At 45.6% G+C, this 19,461-nt stretch overlaps 1 long non-coding RNA gene across 1 annotated transcript in view; it reads right to left on the bottom strand.

The window, feature by feature from the left end:
* Positions 1–797: 797 nt before the first annotated feature.
* Positions 798–19,461, bottom strand: part of LOC113260341 (uncharacterized) — a 203,298-nt gene continuing 184,634 nt past the window's right edge. Inside the window, exon 6 of the long non-coding RNA XR_008959946.1 lies at positions 798–2,590. This is a non-coding gene — a long non-coding RNA (uncharacterized LOC113260341). The remainder of the gene's footprint in view (positions 2,591–19,461) is intronic.

Below are 19,461 nucleotides of genomic sequence, written 5' to 3'. Positions count from 1 at the left end.
TGTCCTTCTTGAGTTAACTTTTTTTTTTTTTTTTTTTTTTTACCATAAGTAGGGAAATTCAGCACTATCTCAGGTCCATTATTATTGAAAACAAATTACACACTTATCGTTAGAACATTCTTCGCACTTTTCCCAGCTATCCTGCTAATGGTCATGGGAGACTTAAGGAGGTGTGGGCCGCTGCCCAATCCTTCCTCCAAATTAAGCTGAGTTCTTTATTTCTGGACAGTTTGTCAGCTATCAGTTGCAAACCCTCCACTGCCAAAGGTGTTTGGCTCTGAGTAATTACTAAGGGAATGTGGTGATTTCCGGCACGGGAAATACAGTGTGAGTTCCACTGTAATTACTATGGAACCCATGAGGTATAATTACCAAACAGGCCGCACAAATGACATCTGCTGGCACTGTACTTGTCAAGCAGCAGCTGTCAAGCCTTTTTATGGCACAAACTGAAGTATCCTAATCAATTTTGAACTTGTTTTTCTTTTTTAAATGATTGTCAATTCATAGCCGTTGTAAGAAGTAATACAGAGAGATCTCCAGTGTCCCTTTTACCCCCACGGTAAATCTGGAAAAGCTGTAATACAGAATCACCACCGGGATGTTGACACGGATCCCGTCAAGATAAGGAACATTTCTACCACCAGAAGGATCTTTCCTGGCCCCCTTGTATAGACATACTCACTTCCTTCTTGCCCCCACCCACTCTTCACCCCCTAACCTGCTCCCCATTTCTGCAGTTTTGTCATTTCAAAAACGTTAAATAAATGGAATCCAACAGTAGATAAGCTTTGGGAATGGGCTCTTCCAGGCAGTAAGGCGCTCTGGAGACGCGTGCACATTGTTTCACGTATCAGAGCTCTTTCCTTTTTTATTGCTGGGTAAGGTTCCACGTAGAGACATCCCCCAGTGTGTCTCACCACTCACCTGTTGAAGGACAGCTGGGTTGTTTCCAGTTCGGAGCCATTATGAATAAAGCTGCTATAAACATTCATCTACAGGTTTTTGTGTGAATGTAAGTCTTCATTTCTCTGGGAAAAATGCCCAGGAGTGCTGGATTAGATGGTATTGGCATATTCAACTTTGTAAAAAACTGCCAAATCTTTTTTCAGAGTGTCTGTTCCATTTACATTCCTACCAGCAATGTATTTGTGATTAGCTCTCCATGTAGTCTGTGTGTATGTTTTTTATTCCCCCACCACTACCTTTTCTTTGTTTCTCGATTTTTTTGGTTTGGGGGATTTTGTTCTGTTTTGTTCTGTTTTTGCTCTATTGTGCTGGTTAGAACTTCTAGGAGTATATATGTTTTATAAAATAAACTGGAAAGTATTCCTTCCTCTTCTGTTTTCTGGAAGATACTGTGTACAGCTGGTGTTAATTCTTTAAATGTTTGGTAAAGTTCTTTAATGAAGCCATTCAGGCCTGGAGATTTTTTTTTCTTTTTAGTTTTTCAGTGACAAATTCAATTTCCTTAGTAGTTGTAAAGGTACTGAATTGATTTCCTTTTGAGTGAATTGTGGTACTTAGTATTTTTCAAGTAATTGGTCCATTTCATCCAAGTTGTCAGATGTATGTGTATAGCTTATAGTTTTCCCTTAGTCTTTTTTTGGCTACTTTCAAGGTCAGTAATGTTACTTCTGTTTTATTCCTAATATTGATAATTTGGATCTTCTCCTTTCTGTCTCTCTTTCCCATTTTGCCAGTCTTGCTAAAAGTTTGCCAATTTTATTGATCTTTCAAAAGAACTAGCTCTTTGTTTCATTTATTTTCTCTAATTTTTCTGTTTTCAATTTTACTGATTTATGCAACTGTCTTTGTTATGTAATTCCTTACGCTTGCTTTGGATTTATTTTGGTTTCCCCCCCCCCCTTAGGTTCTTGAGGTGGGAGCTTAGATTATTGATTTGAGCCTCTTCCTCTTTTCTAATTGATACTATAAATTTCCATTTCACATTGTTTGAGCTATGCCCCACAAATTTTGATAAGTTGCATTTCCATTCAGTCCAATGTGTGTTTTGTTCATTTGGTTTGGGTCTTTTGTTTTTTGTTTTTTGCTTTCAAATTTCCCTTGAGAGTCCTTTCTTCTCTGACCCATGGATTATCTAGAAGTGTGTGGTTTAGTTTGCCAGTATTTGGAGATTTTTCTCTTATCTGTCTTTAATTTCTACTTTGATTCCATTGTGGTAAGAGCACATATTCCATATGATTTCTATTCTTTTCATTTTTTAGAAGCTTGTTTTATAACCCAAGATATATTTTGTGTATGTCTTGTGGGCTCTTGAAAGGAATGTGTACTGTGCTGTTGTGGGGTCGAGCGTCTTCTAAACGTCAGCTGTGTCATGTTGGTTGGAGGGTATTTTCACAGGGTGTAGGGTTCTGTGCTGACAGTTCTCCACTCAGAACTCCAATGATATGAATGTTAGATCTTTCGTTATAATCTCACAAGTCCCTGAGCTTCTCTTCATTTTTTTTTCAGTCTATTTCCCCTCTGTTGTTTAAACAAGGATTATTTTACTTCTTCCTTTCCACCCCGGATGTCTTTTATTTCTCTTTCTTGCCAATTGCTCTGGCTAAAACTTCCAATGCATGAGCTGTTAAGAAATAAAAGAATATTCATATGAGGGATTGGATAAAGGCGGAACCACAGAGAGGCTGGTAGAGCCCCGGACATAAATCTAAGTAAGGTTGTAAGGCTTCTAACAGAAGTCCACAAGGCTGGGCCCTCAGATGTCCACACCCTCATTGCAATGGTGAGCTTCAAGAAGACTGCAAGGAAAGCTGCTTATCTCACATGCTGGTACAAGGTAGAGGAGAAATTTCCCTTAAGACTTCAAAACTGCAAGCTACTTTCCTATGGGTTGTACCCTTACCTGAACCAATTTCTACATGGAATGGTATTCAGTAACAGCTTTGAACTCTAAAAGCCTTAAGAATTAATACAGATCTGTACTCTAGGTTTTCTCAAATCTGAAGAATCTGAACAAACAAGAACAAAATCCTCTTTCGATATTATTTCCTCTTCCTCATCTCTCTCATTGTCTTCCCTTCATTCCCTACCTGGGTACCCCTACCTGAGATGCCTGGGCACCTCAATGCCATGCTCCTTTCACCTCTCATCATCCCCTTCACTATTGGGTCATCCCATCTTGCCTCTTGATCAGCAGTGACACCCAGAATTTCTTGCACCATATGTCGGCTATGCTGAGCTGACCGAGGATAACTAGAGACTCCCCTGGCTCCATGCTCCTAATTCTGTCTCCTTCCATGTAAAGGGAAGAACACAGAGCCCTCAGTGAAGTGAAATTCTTCCCTATGATTCTTAAGTTTTTATTATGAATACAATTTTCACTTTGTTCTACAGCAAAATCTAAGCTACCGTGTCAATGAAATAACCCCCACAGACCAGATGGAACCACATACAGATGGAACCACACTAACCGTAGTTAGAATTATACTGCTTCCAATGTTGAAGATCATTCATGTGCTCCCCTGAGCAGTCAGTCAAGGCAACACAGGAACCATGAAGGAAAGGGATATTTTACCAGGGTTCTTGCGTGGGAGGAAGAAACAACATATCATTGTGAAATGCTTTGCTACATTAAAGTACCCCATGAAATGCAAAGGTGCAAAAGATGTCCCAACCATTGCCACTTAGGGAGAATTCCAGAGTACCAGGACATGTCATGTCCAGGAATACCTGCAATTATAAGGGCTAGTAATTATCCCTGCAACAGTCACCAGATGTCTCACGCTCGGAATTACAGAACTTCTCATCGCTGTAATTAATTAGCCTCACAATGACATGGATGCACTGGCTCATGGGGCTTCCTTCCTCGGGGTCACTGGTACGCTAAGATGACCTAACACCAAAGTGTCGTTTTTGTCACAAAAACATCACACAGAAGGTGACTAAATATGAGATTCAAGTTCAGCCACATGCATGGGGAGGCTGTTCACGAACAATCCTCGCGACAGCTGTGTTTGATACATTTCACAGATCCGTGAGTTAATGCCCCCAACAAGCTAGGAAATTGCCCCAAGTCCGATGTCAGACTCGAGATCTTAAACCCTGTTTCTCTGACTCTACGAACTGTGCTCTTTGCACTGGCCAACTTGGAAATTAAAGCTGGAGCAGTGAAGTAGGGCCCCCCACAAGTGGGGGGATTTTGCAGGGTCAGTAGAACTACATTATCGTGGTCAGAGTTGTAGACCTGGTTTGGGGCAACTAGCCTTCTCTGTGCTAGTGTCCTAAACTCCCAATCCTGCCAGGGTTTAGCCAACTTGGTCACAATAGCAAATGAAAAAGAATTCATGAATGACTCACAAAACTAGTAATTTCTCACAGGCCTATGGTATTTCTGCATTTAAAGTTTTCCTTCCTATGTATTACCCATTTGTCATCTCTAAAATAGGATAGTATGGGTTTTCCCTTCCTCACTCTACAAATAAGGAAACCGAGGCTCTGACAGAGAGTGTGCTATGACTTCTCAAGACCACACCACCAGTAAGTGAAGGGGACTGGACTTGGAACCCAGGGTCCCTGACTCCATGCTCAGGGCTCTTCTTGCTACCCCAGCACAAACCCAGTCTCTCCCAGATGCTCAAAATACTGTCGTAAAGCCCTTAGTTTCTCAAGGGGCAGGGGCAGCATGTGGGGGGGGGAAAGCCATGCCTTTGTGTCCTGCCAGCTGAGTCTGTGATGTCCGCGATCACCCTGGCACCCACCTAGCTTCTCACACACTCCCTTCCCTAAAGCAAATGCCAAAGTGCGATGCCAGATGCCTGATCTCTGGGTCCACTTCCTCAGGGATTGACCTATGTAAGATCACCTGCGAAAAGGCTGGAGCCTCACCCGCGCAGCATATGTGGGCATTTGCTGGTCGTCTCCAATGCCTGGCACATACTTATAACTCAACAAATGGCAACTCCAGCCAAGACAACTCTAGTTATGACTCTGCACTTAACCAGCCAAGTTAATCCGTCCTCTTCTCTGGGCCTCTGATTCTTCATCTATGTTTTCAGACCATGAGTTGGTCTTTAAACCCCCAGTCAATGCCTAGATTTCATTATTTTGTGCATTGTCTTTCTACAAACTGGAATGAATGAAACTGGAAGCTCACCACCAGGCCCTGCCATATGTTTACGAGTCAGTGCTGGAGGGCTAATACACTGGTATTTTATACCAGCCTGGGGTCTTGGCTGTGATAGCAAGCTGGGCTCCGAGATGACTAACACTTGGTCACCACTGAGCAGATTCCAAGTAGCAGGTCAGATTTGGGAAGCTGGCTGGATAAATATTAGCCTTTATCGCAACTCAAACAACCCAACTGCCAAACCAAAGCGTTCTTGAGGAGGAATTGTATTCCCCCTTCCGCTCTGGAGCACGAGAAATCACAATGCAATTTTGTCACACTGCCCAGCAGATAACTGTCTTTTCCAGATAGTAAATAAAAGTGGGCACCACCCTATGTGTTTAAAGATATTGCACACCTCTGCTCACTCTCCCTTCAGGTAAAGAGGAGCAGAGCTGGGTCAACAGAGAGGCACGGCCAAGAAATCGGAGGTGGGTTTCGCCTCTGGCCAACCTGAGAACTCTCATGATGAAGAGGCCAGTCTGGAGAGTCTGAAGGATTACTAAAAGATACTGCGAAAAAGTCACATGAGGAAAAAGAAGTTTCCCATATCATGCTCATGGCAGAATTCCTTTCCAAATTTCAAAAGTTGTGTCCACACCAAGCATGGGAGTTGGAGAACTGAGGTAATCATCTGGGTATTTGAAGTCAAAATGTCTTCCCCCAAATTACTCAGCTGAGACCAGAGAACTTCCGTTCTGAACTACCTTGACAACCATCTTACCTTCATGGCTCATATTTGTACAGTTCTTTACAATGTTCAAAATACAGCCCAGAATGACTCTTGTTCAGAGCGTAGAACATGACGACAGTCTTCCTAAGTGACAGAGAGGAATCCTAATGCCACACTGGCATCATGGGCTCCAGGAAGTCTGTAACCTAATAGGAGCTAGGTTTTATTGACAGAGAGAGAGAAAAAGAGAGAATGTGCGTCTGTGTGTGTGACACAAAATTACTTCAGGCCCAGAGTGTCTAATAATCCTTTTGGATGGCAGTCAGCTTTGGGCCATAAATCACCAGGGCCAGCATCTCTTTAGGGAGATATTTGCAACAAGCTTTGGGTTAGAGAGAATATAAATTTTCTGGAACCCTGAAAAAGATGAATAAGCATTTCTTTTCTGGTTATTCATGCAGCGTGCATAGCTCTCTCTCTCCTGAAATAAAACAGGACTGTCAGCCTCACATGCTTCGCTCTAGGTTTCTGGAAAGTATAACATGTCAGCGTCCAGGAGATATGCCTCTCCCTGTAGGGTTGGTGACAAGCAGCCATCCTACGGTGGAGATTGTCAGACACAGAGCAACAAGTTCGAGCCAAGTGAGAAGCCACGTAGGGCTCAGCGTGGCAGGAGAAAGAAGCACTTCTAGCCACGTGCATCTCCAGCCAGGACACCCTGAGGCTGCGAGATGAACTGGAAGAAGAGAAGCTTCAGACCGGGAGAGGCCATGCCTGCCCTCAAAACAGACACCGCCTAGGGAGTGCAGACAGCTCTGCACTGCTTGCTCTGAGACTTGAGGCCAGCTCCTTCTCTGTGTGTTCAGAAGTCTTCTGGTATAAGGTGACAGAGTGGATTCAGCTCAGCAATCCAGGCCATGGGCAAACCTCTATCATCAATCAATCAATCAATCAAGTCAATCTAATGCACAGTCAGCGAACATTCCCGAGTGTTGGGCCCCGGGCTGGGCTAGAGTTACGGGACGGCATTACACACGAGAGCTCCCTCCAAGAGCTCCCGTTTAGTGCCCGACACAGACCAGTGACTTACTGTTGAAAAAGATGCCAACAGACGTCCAGAAAAGGGAGGAGATAGGGGAAAGGGTGCCGAACTGTCTGTAGAGGAGGAGGGGGAGGGGAGGTCTGGGGCCGGAGGAGGAGGAGGGGCAACTTTTGGGGGAGGAGGGCTACGAACTGGACTTGAAGGACCAAGCGGAATGACCCGCACGAATAAAGCCTGTGGGGAGAAACGTGTTGAACGCTGTGGCTGGAGCATCTGAGGACGGTCCCCCGTCACCAGGGCTGTGTCTCTGGTCCCCGTCCCATCTACTCACAGTGACCCTTCTTCCCTTCTTGCCACTCAGCTGTGCTGGCGGCAAGGAAGAGGAAGCCGTGGAGCTTCCTGCCCTGAGCTCGGGAGAGGCACGCGGGGCAAGAGGAGTGAGCAGAGAGCAAGGCTGCTCCTAGCAGCACTGCGGTCAAGAAGGAGTGGGGGCACGGGAAGTGGTGTTTTGTTTTGTTTTTAATTTTCTGCTTTTTATTTTATTTAATTTCATTGCATCTATGCTCATGCATAGGCATAAGTTTACTTGACTCCAGAAGTGTGTTTTTCTCTTTTTCTTCTTAGCCTGGCTCCGCATCTCTCTCTCCTCTCCCCTCGTCACTTCTGCAGTCCCCCTCAGACACGCCATGTTCACGACCATGTGAGTCAGGGTCCTTGCAGGGAACAGATGGTGCCCTCATACCCGGTATTCAAGGGGATTTCGATAAAGGGACAAATTTAAAGGTGTGAGCGGAGTTGAGAAAATCTAGCAAAAGATGGTGAAGCGAGAGGAGATAGACCCCTAGGCTTGAAGAGTCAAAGATAAAGATTAGAAGACAAAGAGAATGGTTGTATGGAGCCCCCCCGCCCCCCCTGCCCAGGGGCTGTGGTCTTCAGCAAAGTGATGGCACCTACCTACAGCCCCCACCACTGGCAGGAACCGAGTGGGGGGACTATACCCTGACCTCACACGCCTCCCTCCTTCTCATCCTTTGCTGCTACCTACCATTCGCCACATCAGCCAGAAGCCCAGGGGTGCACTGGACCAGAGACGCAGCCCCTACAGGTCAGGCTGTGGGGCGCACGGCTGGTGGGGGAAGGGTGGGGAACGGATTTGGGAGGTAAGCTGAAAATAGCCAGCACAGCCTGACAAGCGCTCTTCCAAAGATTTCGCTGCAGACATGTAACTCTCTAGATATCTGTATACTCATATACATCACACACGAGACTTTTAGCATTGTTTTACAAAAAAAGGCAAATTGCATATGCTTTGCTTATCTTGGTTTTCTCATGGACAAATCCTCTGTCATCTCATTCTTTTTTTCCTCTTTAAATAGCTGCAAAATGTCCCATAAGAAGGATGAGTGATCAGTTACTCAGTAATTCCCTTATTTTCCAGTTTTTCTTTTTTGTCAGTATAAGCCATACTGCAAAAAAAAATCTGTAGATTTGTGCCATTATGTATTAGCGGTTTATTTATGCTGTAAATTCCCGGCATGCAGATGTCTTGGTTTAAGAGTATATCCGAGAACCTCTGTACCTTCCTCTGGGTTTTGTTATAAATCTAAAAGTGCTCTAGAAAAATATTCAATCTTTTTTTTAGAAAGAGTACATGTGAGTCTGTATGTGTATTTGTGATAGACGTGGTCAGAATGCAATTATGCCATAACTGTTTTCCAAGTGCTCTGGAAGAACAGACAAAGGGGGAAATGACCCCTGTGTCTCCATTCATGGGTCACCTCCTCCCAGAGGCCATCCCTGACCTCCCCACACTGTCCTATGTTCCGTCACTGTCCCTAGTCCAGCCCTCCCCTCTACATGCCCACCCCATCCCGAGACCACGAACTTTCGGGGGTTATATGTTGTGTCTGAATAGCCTCTAAACCTCTGACGTCCAGCTCGGAGCCGGCAATATGTTAGATTCCACATTTGTTCAATGAGCGAATGAATGAACTGAACAAAGGGGACAAGAACCTTCCACGGGCCTCTCTGTCTTCCCAAGGCTGGGAAAGCAACATGGATTCAGGACCAACGCTCTGTATTTGTACCGAGTATGCTGTCAAATCCGACATCCTCTAAGGTCCACTTCCTGGGTCCTGAGCTGGGACAGTGGGACAGATAAGGTGCCTGTGGGGCAGAGCAGACCTCACCCAGGGAAGAACATGAAGTGACTGCAGAGCAGGACTTGCCCAGATACAAGGTGTGTGTCTCCCTTACTCGCAAACAAGTTTCCAGCTCACTAAAAACCTTTGGGAAGCCTTCTGGGTAACAAAGCCTAGCTCCAGGTAAGAATAGGGTGTCCCCCACCCCACGCCCCACCTGCCCACCCCCCAGGCTCCTTAACTCCCTTCTTCCCCTCAGGCAGAGGGGCTCCCTGCGGAGCTGTTCTCTTAGGCCACCAGCTGGTGAAGCTGTCTGCAAAGTCCTGCTCAGAGTTGATACTTTCAGAAGAAATAAAAGGAAACGACAAAGTAACAATGATGTTTCTATGCTCTGCTCTTCCCCAACAGGAAAAGTTATTTTGAACGTTTTTGTGTATTTCCTTTTATGTTTTTTCTTGCATTTTAGTATGTGTCTTTCCGGTGTCTCCATGAAGTCTGGCTACATGGTTTTCTTCGGAAAGTGCATTTGTCCTTGCCCAAACTGTCAGTTTCGTTTTCCATGGGTCTGGGCTGAGGGTTGGTATCAATGGTTGTGAGCTGAGCCCACGTGTGGGCTAATGGAAAACAAACCTTTGCGAAAAGGATTGGCTTTTGGTGGACTGACTCACAGGCTGCGATTGACTCCACTGGCACCCTTTGCCCCTCAACTCCCTGGAAAGATGATGTTTGGGAGAGACAGAGGAGGGTAGGAGACTGACTCCCCTGCCATCAGTAACAGGTGACATGAGAGATCACTGGGTGGAGAGGATGTTCTCATGGAGCCAGACTGTCTGGTGGGGGTGATACGTCGGGTTGGGGGTAGGCTGTGCTGGTGGGGTCAGGTGGTCCACCGGAAGTGGCTGGAGGTAGGAAAGTCACAATCTGGTCATCCAGGGGACCCAAGGGCATAGCGAGGGAAGGGAGACCAAGTTCTAGCCCAGGATTTCTCAACCTTGGCACATTTCACATTTCGGACTGTAACCTAATCTCAGATGTGGCATCCCTTTGGGTTTGCCGGATTCTATTTGTTAGAAGCAGCTCGCTACATCTAGGGGCGGAGTTTACACAGGCACGGATGCCAGTGGGAGGGGATGCCAAGGAGCGGTTTCAGAAACTGATGACCCCAAGGAGTTATCGGAGCACCCTGACCTTGAGAACCACTCCCACTAGGAAAAATGGATTCCTTTGTCAAGGTGTGGCCTGTGTGCGCAGCTAGACCAGACTGGCTGTACGAAGAGGAGTTCTGAAGTCGGCTTCCTCCAATGTCATGTGCCCCCGTCTCCCGGTTTAGCTGTACGCCTTCACTGCGTCTGGCTCATCCCCTCATAACGTGTATGTTAACGTCCTCTCATCCTCGGCAGTATCTCGGGGCCTGGGACAGAGCTAGTGCTGGGTCTGTCGTAAATGAAACTAAACTTAACACTTGCCATCCATTGTTCTAGCAAGGGGAGAGCGATGCTGCTTTTTCCATTAGACTCAGCTTTCTTTGATGAGAAAGCTTCCCACTGGGTTGGAGTGGTATGAAACACCAGCTGGGTGGGGCCTCAGCAGGGAAAGGCCCTGGGCCCAGGGTTGGGCACAGTTGTCTTGGCCTTTCCTGAGTGGGACAAAGAACATGAACACCAAGCAGGAGTGCCTCCATTACTGAGATGGCTCTATTCTCAAAGGAATAAACATTGAATGCCTAAATGGTTTTGCTTTGTTTTGCTTTGCTTTGCTTTTTTGGAAGGAAGTTCTTCGATCCTTGGAGTGTCGAGTAGTGCTGGAAAAGGACTTCTTTGAAGAATTCCTCACCCCTTTGTGGTGGATACTGGGATTGACTTTTCAACCTCCATTTTACCCTTTTTATACTTGAAGAGGCTGGGAAGCCAGTTAGATGCATTCGTATGATTTGAAAGAAAAAAAGTGAAGTAGAGGTCATTTCTCTGGCTTCGGGCGGTCACTACTGCTTAGGGAAGGCTGGGATTTTCTTGCAGTGGGTCTCAGTGTTTATCCTCCGGGCTCCTGGGTGCTGGCAAACAGTGGCGGTCATGCCAGCTTCTTGATAGGACTTGCTGATTCCCGGCCTGCAGCTTTGGGCAGCCGTCCTCTGGTCCCCCGCTACGGCGCTGTCCCCCCTCACACGCACTTAGCGCCAGGGGCGCCCTCCGCGGCCTCCCCCGTTGGGTCAGTTCTGTATTACTTGGAAGTCATCCAAGAAGCCTAGCCTCGAACCTGCTCCTTCAGCCTTTACAAGTATTTTGTAAGCAATCCGTTGTTTATATTAAATCCCATCCTGCTTAAAATAACTAGAGTGATTTCCGATTGCTGTACTTCAACTGATGGTTACATATTCTGTCATCCGAAGTCCACCATTTTAAAGCCCTCCCTTTGGAACTCGAAGCTATTAATTTGCCATTGTCTCCGACATAAACAAAAATAGAAAGACTCCAGGAAGTATGGAGCCTCGGGTATCAGCCCAGCCCAGGGCTAACTTTCTTCCCTGGGACTGGCCTTCTTGACTCGTGAAATGACTCTCTTCCTTGTTTTCTCCAGCTGTGAACTCTATACATACTCTTGTAGGCTATCTTGGTCTCAAAGGCAGAGCAGGAAATGTGATGGACTCCAAACTTCAGGTGCCTTCCATGGAAGGTCTACGCCCATGTCCCAGGGGGCCCACCGGCTACTCGCTCTGCCCCTGAGCGGGATCGCTTGCAGCTCTGCTTTCGGGCATGGGAGGGAATCTGTCCCTCTTGGTAAGACAAAACCAGCAAAGTCAATGACGGAGAGCAACCGAGTCTCCACATTTTTGCCTGAAAACAAAGTCATGTCCTAAGTTTCTTGGAGCACTTGAAAATACTAAGAACGGACATAAAGGCTGAGTTGTCTTAGGGAGTCTCAGAGAAATGGCCAGCCAGCCCTGAGTCCCAGTCCACACTCTACCGCTTACAAGAAACACAACCTTGCACACACCGCTCAGCCTCTTTGGGCCTCAGTTCCTCATCTATAAAATGGAGCTATCACTTTGCAGAGTTAATGCAGAGATCAAATAAAATTATCTGACTCCTAATAAATGTGAATGGTAGTTCATTTCTCTCAAGTCCGTCTCCTAAGAATGGAGCCAATCACAGCACCAGGTTCAGATTGCTAGCGTGCAGGAGATGGAAGGGGCCAGCATGGTGACGGGCAGAGGGATGGCAGGCAATAAATGTTTGCTGAACTAATGGATTAATTGCTGAAGAATGTAATTTAATAATTTTACAACCCCCGTGAAACCCAAAAGCTTGGGGCAACTCGCCAAAGTCACATAACTAATTGGTGACAGGACCAGGAATCAACATATAAAGCTCACTTCCCAGTCTTCTCTGCCCAGACTCATGTTTTATAAAGCCATATACAGTTCTCAAAGTGATTTGTAGGCAAAATAGCATTGATTTATGGAAAGCAAATCGTAAATTATTCTCAAATACTCATTTCTCAGCATCTGAGACTCATTTTACATGAAGCAGGAATTCAGATTTCCTATTGAAAATCACTTCAGGGACCAAGGATTACAGAGCCTATTTCCCCAAAGCAAATGTTCCCCACCTCTCCACATCTCACTGGAAATAAGATGCTGGGTGTGAGCAGAGCAACGCACTGGATGCTGGAATGTGGAGGGGAGGGCGGGAGGCCTTTGTGCCGTGTGCTCTAACAATCGTTCAGAAACTTTCTCCTTTCAGGAAGTGACAGGAGTGAACTTGAGGTCTGGACAACGACACCTTTAGTGATACAAAAATATTGTGAGTCGACGACCTGAACTACCATGATTCACCGTAGCAAGTCCCATTAAGCAAACAGAGTCACAGAGAGAGAAAGAGGAGAGGGCCGAAGACAGAAGCAACAAACACTCCAAGAGCAGGAATCACAAGGTTCAGAGAACGGGCAACTCTAGAGAAAACTGTCATTGATTGTAAGTGAAAACGGTCCAGAAGTTTGGGAATAATAGGATCATCGGACTGGCTTATTTTTCTCATCTGTACCCCACGTATCTCTTCTCCCTGCAACTCCCAAGGCAGACTCTTCTGTGGATGAATTAGGCCGGGTGAAGAGAACAGGATTCTTGCCTATAATTTTTTCAGCATATCTAGTTGATTTATCTGTTGATACCGCTGTGTTATGGCAGTTAAAACACTGCAACATTAGAACAAGCTGGAACAGACTTCGGGCATTCATAAAAGCCATATGAAAACCACATGTAGGAGACGTGGGAGAACTGGTCCAGATAAGAAAGTGGATGCAAACATTTGCAATCCTTTGCTCAAAGCTGAAGTCAAGCGGAGTACTTGGCTGCAGAACTGTAAACACCGCGGTGGAATTTGGGAATCATCACCTTGGAGGATCCTGGACAGGAAGGTGGCTGTGCCCTGGGACAGGTGGATGGCCAAAGCGAGGAAGATCAACACGGCTTCATGCTCCCACTGGGAGGACCACTACTGTCCAACAGGAAGTTCGTAACACTCCTCATGTCCAGTCCCACCCACTTTGAATCTGTGCCCCTCTCAATCTTTTAGGGAGAAATTGGAGCCTTTTGGTCATTCTCTGGCTAGGAAACCAAAATTTTTTTCATTTTCTTAGGAGATAGCCTGGATGGATTTAGTGTCAGATTGGAGGTAAGCTCTGTTGGTTCCTAGGTCTGTGACCTTGGGTACAAATTTAAAAACCTTTCTTCAGGGTCCCGATCTGCAAAGTGATTATCACTCACTCACATACTTCAAGGAGAGAAAGAGGAAATGTTTCCACAACTGGACAAGGAGGCTGGGACTCACCGTGCAGACTTCCTGAAACTTGGGTAATATATAAACTTTTGTACATGGGGGGGGGCCCTCCTCATAGAACCCTAAAAAAATGCCCTCAGACATGGGACATAGTCTCTACTTTGAGACCCGCAAACTAAGCAACGAGTGTCTGCTTTTATATATTAAGAAGAAATGCTTCCACTTCAAATGATCACTAAGATTGGTTAAAGCAGTTTTTATGTAAATAGGTAAAACGAGAGGATTTTAAAGATCATCATCAAAGCAAAAAACGTAAAATATTTAAAACGGTGTAACCCTGGGCTCCCCAAGGATGAAGCACGAACCAGTCCTTGCTTGAGCAGCACCGACAGGGCAGTTAGAGAGGCAGAAGTCAGATTTTAATCCTGCCTCTGCCATTTACTAGCTCTGTGATTTGGGGCAGGGAACGTAATCTCTCTAAAGCCCCCATTTCCTCATTTCAGATTACTGGGCCCAAAAGTACTGATTAAAGGTGAGAAAACCTCCTGGAATCCTACTCGACAAACGAGATCATAAGGGAAAGAAACTCTCATCGAGGGGTCGTAAAGCAGAGGGTCAGAGCCAGCTGTGCAAGCTCGGGCACACCCCTGACCCTCTCTGAGCCCCAGGCCCCTCCTGGCGGCCAGAGGGCGATCATCTCTACGACCCTCTCTACCTTGCAGAGCTGCCTGGAGGGTCAGAGCGTCTGTGTGAAGGAGCCTGCTCGGCAAACAGGGAAGCACCACACAGAACAGAACTTCTCCTGGAAACAGGATGCTTCAACGTTGCTCAAGGCTTAGAAACCACCATCAGTATCTGGAAAATCGAATCCATCTTGAGGTTAGAGCTCTGGTTTATGATCCTCTGCTTCTCGTGCCAGCAATGAGCTCAGCCGAAAGTGCCATTAACTGCCCGCTGCTGGGGTGGGTTCCCTGTCAAGATCCTTTTTATCAGTCAGCTGGCTGTGAAAAGCCAGATAGTGCTTAAATACAGCCATTACCCAGAGAGCGCAGCAGCCCTGCTTCCTGAGGCTCTGTCACAGCCCGGCCCTCTCAAGACCAGCATAAAACTCTCCCAAGGTCCGGAGTGATTCTAGTCGCCCTCCCAGGCTGCCCTGCCAACCACGTTACCAGAAGGAACAAGTGAGAGGTGAGGGCCATCCCAGAGTGGTTTACCTGCTCATTCCCCAGCCTTGCTCACTTTCTATCAGTGAGGCCCATCTGATGATGGACTAGGCTCCAGAGGGCAGAGCCCAGAGCCATCTCTTTCCAACCTTCTAGAAATGATTGGAGGATAGTCAGCTGATATTTCAGCCCCTGTTAATTCAGGTATCACCATGGGCCAGAAGCTGGGACACAAGCTTTTATACAACATTGTTCCATCTTTGCTATCATTCTGAAATGTTAGAATTATTATTCCCATTTCACAGCAGGGTGGGGGGAGGAGGAGAAACCAATATTCTCCGCAGAGGCCCTTCCAATGTGACACTGCTGGGTCTACAGCATTTGTTGTGACTTTTGTCACTCTGGCCGTGGCTCCTCAGAGAGGGCCCCAGATAGGAGGAGGATGGCGCTAGTCCGCACCACCCCAAACTGTGCTGTGCTCTGGGGCCTCCCTGTCACCTGATCTTGGCCACAGCTTCCTCCAGTTTAATTTCTGCCCATGTGTAATTGTGCCTGTGGGTTTCGTTGAGAGAATACATGTGTCTTCTCTATATTTTGTGAGGTGTTGGGTACCTGGGAAGATTGTTCTTGAAGTCATAGAGAACACTGTGAGCTCTTCACTCAGACTTTTAGCTATTTTCTGGATGAAGCAGGTGCCATACTAACACGCAGTGAAGAGCTGCTGACAGTGTCCACTGTGCGATCTTGATACTGGAGTTCAGGCTGGTCCTATCCACCTGCCCTCGTGCAGAACAAGCTGAGGTCAGGAATTTGGTGGTCCCCCATGATCCACGAACCGTGATACAGAGTTCATGTATCTCTCTGCCGGCTCTGTGCCTTCTGGTGTGTGATTCAGGGCACTGGCTCTTTAAACCTCGGTCTCTCTCTAAAATACAGCTGGTAGTCCCTACCTTACACCTTATAGGACCGACTGCTGTAAAGATTAAGTAAGAGAAAGTATGTGAACACATTGGCACGGCGCCCAGGGTGTTGGGGAATTTCAGTGGGTGTTTACCCCTTCATGCGTTCATCTTGAAAACCTGGTTAGGTTGGCACACGTCGTGCCACTGCTGTTCACAAAGGAGGCGCCAACAGGCACACAGAACAAGAAGGGCTTCACTGCCCACGTGCAGACCTGTGGGAAAACCTTCATCAGAGATGCTGAAAAAAATTGTCTCTCCTAAGAAAGCTATTTAGAGAACAATCACCAGTAGGTATTCTGCATCTGACCCCCAAAATAGAAGAAACCCAAGAACGCTGCCATTTGCAGCCAACTGCTTGCTTGGGTAGCAAGCGTTGCCATGATTATTAACCAAGTTTCATTGAGATGGCTAAGCCATGGCAGTTTCCAAAGGAAATTTCCTCATTGCCAGGATTTGCTACCTTGATGGAGAACTGAATCTCACTATCTAATCCACCTGGCCCGTAGCTGATGACTGCCAAGAGTTGTCTTTTCCATATATGGAATAGACATCCAGCCAGATGAACTTACTGACTGAAGTAAGTGATACGATCATTAAGTCCATGGAAGAGCTTCTTCCAAGAAGCCATACGTGCTTCTCTGCTCATCCTCTTGTCAATTTCCAAACAAATTGTGACCTTAAGAGGCAGGCAGAATGTTATCCAGGAAGAGAACATAGTTTTACTTCCAGATCCTTGGACTTAAGGTTTTGATTGTGATTCCAAGTTCCACATGTTCCTTTTAGTCCTCTGTATTTGGTTCATTCGAACGTCTGAACAAAAAAGTAGAGTGAAAACAAATGGGCTAGAGGATCTTAAGAGACGGATAAGGTGCTGTGGGAAAACGAATGAAAGAACAAAATACAGATGATGAGGAAAAGGGAGGCAGCATTTAAGATACAACCTTGAAAAATGGGTAGAATTTGGAATAAGGATTTTGTCCAAGACAGCAGCACTACCAAGGGCTTTGTGGCTTTATCTTGAAGCAATGATGAAGGAAGATATTGTTGACAATCCCTAAAGCTACATCGAGATTTGGATAACTTGAACGGTGACCTCATAGTAGTTTTCCATAGTAATAATTACGACCATTTGGTAAATTACTGAGATTCCAGCGTGTTAGTGGACACCTTACAGTCTTGGCCAATTTCACCCTTACACTAATCCTGAAACATTTAGATTACTATCCCCAATTTGCAGATAAGAAAACAGGCTCAGAAGAAGGACACGACTTGCCCAAGTTCACCTAAGTCAGTCAGAGGAGAGCTAAGATCCAAACCCAGATATGTCTGACTCTGAACCCAAGCTCTTTTCATGGGGCTATCTTGTCTAGTAAAGTTCATAGGAAGGGTAGATAAAAATAGAATCTTACCCAGAATTGTTCATCTTTACTCTAACAGGGGAAAAAGTGAAGTGCGGTAGAGACAGTGTTCATTAAATATTCATTTCCTCCTCTACATTTCCCAGCATCACCTGCAATTAGTCTGAAGCCATGTGACTAGTTTTGGCCAATGAACTCTGAGCAAAAGTGACATGTGTTATTTGTAAGCTGAGATAATTAAAGGCCAGTGTGTTCTTCTGTACTTCTCTGCCCCTGTTTACCTGGGAGGCCACATAATCCAGTTGGTGTAAAGACAAGATGGAGGAGAGCTTCTAGTCCTTCATGAGATTTTATGTACATGAGATATAAGTCCTAGCAGGTAAAGCCAGGGGCACCTGCCTTTTAGAGATGTGTTTTGGACCATAGGTAAACAGAACTGGATCAGTCCTAATGGTTCATGACTCATCTTGATCATTGGTCCTTGCATGGCCCCCTTTTATTTCATTTACTATTTAGTTAGTTATTTTAAAGAATGTATGCATTCATGAAACCACCTCTCTGAACTTTAAGACCTTGACAATAACCTTCCTCTGACTACATGGTTCTTCTACTGACTCCTTTCCCCGTCTTCTGGCACACGTAGTAACCATCCCCCTGAATCCTGTATTCTTCATTTCTTTGCTTTCCTTAATATATGGTTTGATTGTATCTATGTGTATTCCTAAAACGTGTGTGTGTGTGTGTGTGTGTGTGTGTGTGTGTACATAGTTTCTGTTCTCCCACCTGCAAGACATAGTTATGAAAATTAAATCAGACCATGTAAGTTGGGAACTTAGAACAGGCCCTGAAGTAAAGTAAGCACTCACTTCAATGCTAGTTTTCCTTCTATTTCCCTTTCCTCAGTAGTCAGTTTTCGCAGAGACATTTTGTTAAAGGAGCAGTGTCATAGTACGATTTGAAATAGCTAAGGAAAATTGTATAACCTACCAAAGCAGTATCACAAAGAAAATGGCAGAATCCGTATCAGAAGAAAAAAACACTTCAGGTCTAAGAAAGGCTTTACCTTTCTACATGTTTGTTTTAGCAAAAGCAAAAATCTAACTTCTTGCCTGGTTGGAGAGCAGAAGCTCACAGGATAACTAATACTGCATCTCCTCGGGATGGCTGGGGGAGGCGGTCAGCGACAGCAAGGACACAAGACCTTGGGGGAAAGTGGACCTTGCCAGGTTAACCCTCCTGATACTTTGGGAAGAGAAGTCAGCTACAGATTGAAAGGAGACACATTTTTAAATGTGGGAGAGGAAATGCTGCAAGGGAAGGTGGCTCAGAAGGGTGAGGAGGTTTCCCCAAGACTTATTTCAGATAAGAATAAATAATAAGTTATTCCTAGGAGGAGCATAAATGTTGAGAGCAGCTGAGAAGGATGACTACCTGCCAGGTGGCTTATCCAAGGATCTTACTCTTTAAAAGCAAGGCAGAAGAGAACTGTTAAATATGGAAAAGTAGATTAGATCAGCAGACCCACACAAAGAATACTTCAGACTTGGAATTCTAGCTCAGAATCCCCACCACCAGTCAATGGGGTGACCCAGGTGAGTTTCAAACAGTGACTTTGATGAGGGGAGAGAGAAAATTAGGTGAGTGGATGGCAGGCTTTCAGTCAGGGAGCAGATCAGGCTAGGGCTGCTCACTGTCCAATATGGAAGCTGTCGCCACATTCACCTGGGTATTTTCTTCGTCATTGCTTATAGTGAGACAAATAATTTTAATTTTTTTTTATCAGCGTCACTGATAAGATCCACATAATAGGGTACCTACGTATCAGAATTATTCCAGCTTGTTTAATTCCTTCTCTGCATGAAAAGAAATGACAACCCAACCTTATAAAGAATTTTTCATAGCAATGCTACCACAGGAGCATTTCCACATAGCTGCCATTGCTACCAAATGCCACTCCCCCTTCAGAGCCACCCACAATCACCCAGCTGTATAACAGTAGAGCTCGAAGGGGCTTCAAGGCTAATCTAGTCAGAACCCTTCAATTCCCAAGAGATAAATCTGGAGCTCAGATTTATCGGCCAGTGAGGATCAGAGCAAGGATCAGATGCCACGTTGCCTTAGTCCATTGGGGGTGCTGTAACAAAATGCCACAGACTGGGGGCTTAGAAACAGCAGAAATTTATAGCTCATAGTTCTGGAAGCCGTAAGTTCGAGAT

This window comes from Ursus arctos, unplaced genomic scaffold, assembly GCF_023065955.2.
Source record: "Ursus arctos isolate Adak ecotype North America unplaced genomic scaffold, UrsArc2.0 scaffold_18, whole genome shotgun sequence".
NCBI lineage: Eukaryota > Metazoa > Chordata > Mammalia > Carnivora > Ursidae > Ursus > Ursus arctos.
Note: the sequence above shows the minus strand (reverse complement) of the source record. Positions and strands in the feature narration are given on the sequence as shown.